Genomic DNA, 8,267 nt, shown 5'->3' on the forward strand with positions numbered 1-8,267 from the left:
CACAGGGCCCTTTAAACTCTTCCTATAACAGACCACATTTCCTTTTATACTCTCATTGTTTCAGCCTTTCTGAATTCTGCTACTGTACGGATAACCTCATATGTGGACTGCCCTAAGTGAGGGGCAAGAATGGCCACCAGGGGCCCAAAGAGGGATGTGGGAGCCATTTGAAGCACCACATTTCTCATCCCCACAGTAAAAGGCTCTTCATCTGGGCCATAATTCTCTGGACTATAAATGGCATTTTTCATGCCTAATTCCTGTAACACCTGTTGGAGCTTGTCATAGTCTGCTATGTAGCAGGGAAAGATTGTAAATCACCCTTATTGTGTCATATAGAATGATGTGTGGCCATAAGCCAATTGAGGAGGGAGGGAGTGTTTGATGTGTATTTTGTAGTCGCTGCCTGAAGGCAGGATGAACTGTCAGGAAGCCAGCTTTCCCATTTCTGATTCAAACAATTCCATCCCTCCCTACACCCCAAAGATGCAAAAGCCAAGCTGATATTGACTCTGAGGGCTTTTGCCAAAACTGGGAGTCCAAATCTACCAGCTCAGCCTGAGTATATGTGCAGGGCATAGAGTGCTCCATGACCTGTGTCTCTCACAAGAGCATGTTCCTCTCATCTGTAGCCTTTTTAATATTCTGAGAAACAGCCAACCCATGGTTCCCACCCTCTTGTGGGCATTCTGTTTCTCACAGGACCTCCTTATTATGTGAAACACCAACTCTACTGCCTCAGGCAACATCTCCACCTCCCTCCAGTCCTGGGAAGGGGCCCAGTCCGCTAGGAGGCAAGCCACCTCAGACTTCGTGCCCATTGGGGGAACACTTGAATGTCTCCACATTCATAGGGGCAGCCTGCTGAAGCACCCCTCCCATAAGGGGAGTCTGTTCCATTCTTCAGTCTACAATGAATCCTGCTGGCTATGCCAGTTATCTTGCCTGAGGGTTTCAGCCCTGGGCAAGTTCACTATGGATTCAGTGAGACTCAGAAATAACAACTGGAACATTCTTGGTTTAATAGGATTTATACCCAGGTTTGTTCTCATGGTAGTAGGTCAAACACTAGAATCACATCTGCATCCAGCAGTCTGTAGATCCCTAATCCAACTCTGTCACTGTCTTTACCCAGAGCACTAGACAGAGCTCTTTACATAGTGACTCAATCAATAGCTCATTGATAACAGGTGTGGAAATATTAGTCTAGCAGTAGGCCAATTACATTATCAAGTAGTTTAGGGTTAGGTGAGGATCCTGGCCATAGGATCTTCCATTTTCCCCACATATGAGTTATGAATTTAGACACATGCATATGATATGTTGTCTTTTGGGAAATATTTTCATGGTTTTCATTAAAGAATGATATAAAAAGCAGGAACTTTAGAGATTAACAGATGAGGATTCAGCCCCAATTTGAGTTAACTGCATAAACATAGGTGAGTTGCTCAATATTTATGAGCTTGATTTCTCTAGCTGTAAAATAGGGGCTATCATACTCACTTCAATGGGTTGTTAGGAGGATTATATGAAATGATGCAGGTAAAGTGCTTGTGTTAGGGAGAAAGACATATATAAGTGGGATGAAAAGAGTGTGGGGCCCACTAAGAATGCACGGAGTTAATCAGATAAATCCAGTTATCTAAAAAGGACTCACAGAGTTAATCCCCTTTGCAATGTGAGTTAATTTCACATGCTCTGAACCTGAGCTGACCCTGAGATTTGCCTTAGCTAATACAGGTGAGATAGGGCAAAGATATGAGAAAAGCATTATCATTAATTTTCCTAAAAATGCCAGGATGTGAATAGCATAGTGGGAAGAGGAGGGAATTACCTTGAGGCTAAGATTCCATTTTTAAAAATTTTGTTATCATTACTCTACAATTACATGAAGAACATTATGTTTACTAGGCTCCCCCCTTCACAAAGTTCCCCCACAAACCCCATTACAGTCACTGTCCATCAGTGTAGTAAGATGCTGTAGAATCACTACTTGTCTTCTCTGTGTTGTACAGCCCTCCTCATGCCCCCCTCCCACATTATACATACTAACTGTAATGCCCCCTTTCTTCTTCCCCGCCCTTATCCCTCCCTTCCCATCCATCCTCCCTAGTCCCTATACCTTTAGTAAATGTTAATCCATTCTTGGGTTCTGTGATTCTGCTGCTGTTTTGTTCCTTCAGGTTTTCTTTGTTCCTATACTCCGCATATGAGTGAAATCATTTGCTACTTGTCTTTCTCCACCTGGCTTATTTCACTGAACATAATACCCTCTAGCTCCATCCATGTTGTTGCAAATGGAAGGATGTGTTTTCTTCTTATGGCTGAATAATATTCCATTGTGTATACATACCACCTCTTCTTTATCCATTCATCTCATCCACTGATGGACACTTAGGTTGCTTCCATTTCTTGGCTCTTGTAAATAGTACTGAAATAAACATAGGGATGCATCTGTCTTTTTCTAATTGGGCTGCTGCGTTCTTAGGGTAAATTCCTAGGAGTGGAATTCCTGGATCAAATAGTATTTCTATTTTGAGCTTTTTGAGGAACCTCCATACTGCTTTCCACAATGGTTGAACTGATTTACATTCCCACCAGCAGTGTAGGAGGGTTCCCCTTTCTCCACAACCTCACCAACATTTGCTGTTGTTTGTCTTTTGGATGGTGGTGATCCTTACCGGTGTGAGGTGATATCTCATTGTGGTTTTAATTTGCATTTCTCTAATGACTAGCGATGTGGAGCATCTTTTCATGTGTCTATTGGCCATCTGAATTTCCTCTTTGGAGAACTGTCTGTTCAGCTCCTCTGCCCATTTTTTAATTGAATTATTTGCTTTTTGTTTGTTGAAGTGTGTGAGCTCTTCATATATTTTGGATGTCAAGCCTTTATCGGATCTGTCATTTATGAATATATTCTCCCATACTGTAGGATACCTTTTTGTTCTATTGATGGTGTCCTTTGCTGTACAGAAGATTTCAGCTTGATATAGTCCCACTTGTTCATTTTTGCTTTTGTTTCCCTTGCCCAGGGAGATATGTTCATGAAGAAGTTGCTCATGTTTATGTCCAAGAGATTTTTGCCTATGCTTTTTCCAAGAGTTTTATGGTTTTATGACTTACATTGAGGTCTTTGATCCATTTCAAATTTACTTTTGCGTATGGGGTTAGACAGTGATCCAGTTTCATTCTCTTACATGTAGCTGTCCAGTTTTGCCAGCACCATCTGTTGAAGAGACTGTCATTTCCCCATTGTATGTCCATGGCTCCTTTATCATATATTAATTAACCATATATGTTTGGGTCAATGTTTGGAGTCTCTATTCTGTTTCACTGGTCTGTGGCTCTGTTCTTGTGCCAGTACCAAATTGTCTTGATTACTGTGGCTTTGTAGTAAAGCTTGAAGTTGGGGAGCGAAATCCCCCCACTTTATTCTTCCTTCTCAGGATTGCTTTGGCTATTCTGGGTCTTTGGTGTTTCCATATGAATTTTTGAACTATTTGTTCCAGTTCGTTGAAGAATGCTGTTGGTAATTTGATAGAGATTGCATCAAATCTGTATATTGCTTTGAGAAGGATGGCCATTTTGATGATATTAATTCTTCCTAGCCAAGAGCATGGGATGAGTTTCCATTTGTTAGTGTCCTCTTTAATTTCTCTTCAGAGTGTCTTGTAGTTTTCAGGGTATAGGTCTTTCACTTCCTTGGTTAGGTTTATTCCTAGGTATTTTATTCTTTTTGATGCAATTGTGAATGGAATTGTTTTCCTGATTTCTCTTTCTATTAGTTCATTGTTAGTGTATAGGAAAATCACAGATTTCTGTGTGTTAATTTTGTATCCTGCAACTTTGCTGAATTCCAATATTAGTTCTAGTAGTTTTGGAGTAGAATCTTTAGGGATTTTTTATGTACAATATCATGTCATCTGCAAATAGTGACAGTTTAACTTCTTCTTTACCAATCTGGATTTCTTGTATTTCTTTGTTTTGTCTGATTGCATGGCTAGGACCTCCAGTACTATGTTAAATAACAGTGGGGAGAGTGGCCATCCTTGTCTTGTTCCCGATCTCAGAGGAAAAGCTTTCAGCTTCTCGCTGTTCAGTATGATGTTGGCTGTGGGTTTATCATATATGGCCTTTATTATGTTGAGGTACTTGCCCTTTATGCCCATTTTGTTGAGTGTTTTTATCATGAATGGATGTTGAATTTTGTCGAATGCTTTTTCAGCGTGTATGGAGATGATCATGTGGTTTTGTCCTTTTTGTTGAGTGGTGGGTGATGTTGATGGATTTTGGAATGTTATACCATCCTTGCATCCCTGTGATGAATCCCACTTGATCACGGTGTATGATCCTCTTGATGTATGTTTGAATTCGATTTGCTGACATTTTGTTGAGTGCTTTTGCATCTATGTTCATCAGGGATATTGGTCTGTAATTTTCTTTTTTGGTGGGGTTAAGATTCCATTTTAAAAGCAGTTGGGGATTAGACTCCTAACATATTCTTTGGTAATCAGCCAATGGCTTATGTTAAGGCAAGGCAAGCAGTCTTAACTAATATGTTCCCAGTGCTTGGGAGTATCCACTTTATAGGAGAGGAACAAAAAGTTTATTCTACAGAATTACAGAAGGGACTGGCTATACACAATAACATATTATCACTCACCAGAGGTGGACAACATGAGATTGCCTGACAAGACTGCGCCTCTGACCCTTTACCTTTATCCCATTCTTGATACTCTCACCAGAGATAGATATCATGAGACCACCTTATAAACCTATGTCTCCCCATCCTTTACCTTTATCCCATTCTTGAAAGCCTTAAAAGACAGAATCCTATGCCGTTAAGTGTGCCTCACCCTTTCTGAGGTTGCCCACACTCATCTTTCTTTACATGTGTCACTTTCCCTTTCCTACTCCAGATAAGTAGTGAGAGGCTACTGAGAGCTCTGATTTGGGCTTGCAAGTTCCCATCACCTGAGTGACCCAGATGGAACTGCAGTTATACTATCATGCTTCTTAGTAGCCTTCATGAAAGTTTCTTTTGTTTACCTTTAGTAAGATCTCAGAATCTCACTCCATCCAATGCTCTGTGGCTCCTCCAAATCCTTTGGTGGTAGGGACTTACTTTGCACGCCATGCAGATTCAAGCAAACACTCAACACCAGGTGACACTGGCTTTAGGAATTGACAAGGGATTATACCTTATGCCAAGCAGCAGTTCAGTGAGCTTTCCTTTCCTCCCTGTTTTTCCTTCCTCTCTGTTTTATTCAAGTAAACCTGCCTTTGTCTACCTTGACTCTGGCCTATTCCTCCTTTAGAGTGTATTCAATGAAAATGTTGGCTCTGCTTCACTACTGTGTCTCTGCCCTTCAATTATTTGTTGCAGTGGGGACAAGAACTGAAGAAAACAAACTCAACCCCCCAACATGTTTGGGGCTGTGACTTGGATTCCTATTCCCAGTTAACCACATGTGTCTTGCCTCTTGGCTGGAGGTACTCACTCACTATCTACATCTCCTCTGGAATCCTTCCTTTCCTTCTCTGTCTCTCATGGACCAAAAAGAGCTGCACCCTTGGCATGGGTAGAGCAGCAAATGCCACAGGAGCTCACAGGAGAAAGATTTGCATGACAGGATAAGTCAGTCATGGACCAGGGAATATTACATTAGGCATCTTGTCAACTGCAAGACAATGTTTGTGCAATGGAGGCACACTATAAAAATACCAACTTCCAAACACTGTGGCAAATCCCCAAGCAGTGTTTAGTATGTCCATGCAGAGACTTCCTTTTCTGTGTTCTCAAATTTCTCCTACTCATTGCTTTTCTCTTCTTCCCTTCCTCTAAGTTTTTGTGTTATCTGCTGATCGGCTAATTTGGGTGACCACCCCAACACTTGATAAGTGCCTGACACATACACTGAATGTGTGTTCAGCCAATAGCATCTATTAACATCATTGTTATATTATGTGATGTTCTTCTAAGGGCATTGGGATCTCTAGGTATGTTGCAGCCACTTACCTGGTAAGAAGTAAACCATCCCCATAAGCCCTGTCCCAGCTCCCCAATCCTGTCTTCTTATAAACATCAAAATCAATTTTGGACTGTGGCTAGGCTAAAGGGAATCAGTGTGATTGAAATTTCCACTTGCCCTTTACTAGTTTGAGTACTCTGCTAATATTCTGAGTCTGTATTTTTACCCCTGCGAGTATGTATCTTTACCCCTGCCTTTTTGCATTGTTTTATAATGATCTGTTTATATCACTATGTTTGTCTAGCTAGATTTTAAATGAGGTAAAAAACTTTCTTAATCCTTTCTGATGTCCTGGGGCCCAGCATTAAGCCTACAAGAGAGCAGGTGCTCAAGGAGTATTTAAATAAATTAACAAATGAATGAGTCCCCAGATGCTAAGGACTGAGCACGCAAGCACTTTCTGATTGTAAATGGACCCACTTCTCTCCTTAAATCACTCATCTGTTTGCCTAAATAGTCCCAGATATTTCTGGTAATAGGGTTGTTTCCAAGGTGTTTTAAGACACTTTTTTTTTGGCCACACCCATCCCATTTGCGTTTACTTTCTGTTCCTCTTCATGTGCATGGAAATGTCCACCTTTATTCTGGAACTTAACATAGTCTTAGAATACAGTGTGTCATATATTTCAGCTATCACTGAAGAGTGGCTTCTCCTAGAGGGTGGGTTTGGCTTTGAATCACTGGCTAATCTGACAGATCTGGATTGAAACTGTGTAGCTCAACCACTCATTAGAACTTCAATAAGTGCTTAACCTCTGCGTCCAGTATCTGTACTTGTACAATGATGTAAAAGATTTGTAAAATTTTATTTAATCCTTGTAACAATCCTATAAGGGAGGATATAGAATTGTTAACAAGGATTAAATAAGATGATGAGTATAAAGTGTCCAGCATAGTGCTATTGAAGAGTCCTGACTAATGCTGCTCCATTTTGTAGGTGACTTTATTTTGTGAGAGACGGGTCACATTGGGGGGGAGGTTGCAGGAATTGCAGGGATTTGGCCAACACAGTTGCCAGGGCTGGCCAGATGCTCCCAGCCAGTGGAAGGTGGATGGCTTGCCCACCCAGCAGTCAGGAGTGTTGCTCCACCTGGAGGGAACCGGTCCAGGTGTTGGTGAGCAGGTTGGTTGTGGTGAGGGTCAGGTCATATCTGGGCGCGGTCTGCACACAGCCCATTCTGCTTTGTGCATGGCCCGCTCTGTGCACAACCCCATTCCTGTGTATGAAAGAAGAACGAACTTGTACTTTGGAGTCTCACACTTGCAGGTGGAGACCCCAGCATGCTGGCCACCCAATAAACTCTCTTGCTTTTGTGTCCACGCATCTCCCGGTTATTTGGAGGTCCATTGCATGGACCCAACATTTGGGGGTTCTTCTGGGATTGAGCTCCCATAACCAGCGACCGTGCAGAGCGTGCGGGTAAGTGTGAGTGTGACTGCAGTGTTTGATTGTCTGTTTGTGCTGTGTGTTCTTGTATTTGTGCTGGCGGAAACCCCATCTGGCGGTCCGGGGACTAGGTAGATGCACTATTTTTCCCTGCACCTTGGTGAGCACGGAGACGTCCCTCGCTCACTTCTGGTTTTTGAAATTTATTTTTCAGTCTGGCGGGAGAAGGGAGGTTGCTCCCTGCCAGAGCCCTTTTACGGGAGAGGTCGTCCTCCCACACCTGGTTTTTGTTTCTTTTTGGAGAGCATGATGGAGCCCTTTTACGGGAGAGGCCATCCCTCTTCATCTGGTTTCTTTTTGGAAAAAGGAGCCCTTACATTGCATTCTCTGTTTCTATATTCATATTTGTCTGTCTTGTCTTCTTGCCAGTCGCACTCTACTCCCTCTACTCCTCTGTCTATCTTCATATCTCGCTTCAGTGACTTTCGAACCCAGGCTTAAAATCTTGGTTTTGCTGTCAAAAAGGGCAAACTTTCTATCTTTTGCAGAAACAAATGGCCTAAGTTCGGAGTCGGGTGGCCTGAGGAGGGCACGTTTGACCTCCCCAACATTTTCAGGGTCAAGGACCTTGTATATGGATGTCCTGGGCACCCTGACCAGGTTCCTTACATCACCACTTGGCAGACTCTATTGGAAAGTTAATCTAAATGGCTGGCTCCCCTTCTTCCACCTTTAAAGGTGACCCTCGTGGCCACTGCTTCCTCTAAAGCTCCAAGCTTCTCTAAGGCACCCTGCAAGTTGAATACCAATCTCTCGGTTCCTTCAGCCCCACCTCTTTATCCTGTCCT

This window comes from Manis javanica, chromosome X, assembly GCF_040802235.1.
Source record: "Manis javanica isolate MJ-LG chromosome X, MJ_LKY, whole genome shotgun sequence".
NCBI classification, from domain to species: domain Eukaryota; kingdom Metazoa; phylum Chordata; class Mammalia; order Pholidota; family Manidae; genus Manis; species Manis javanica.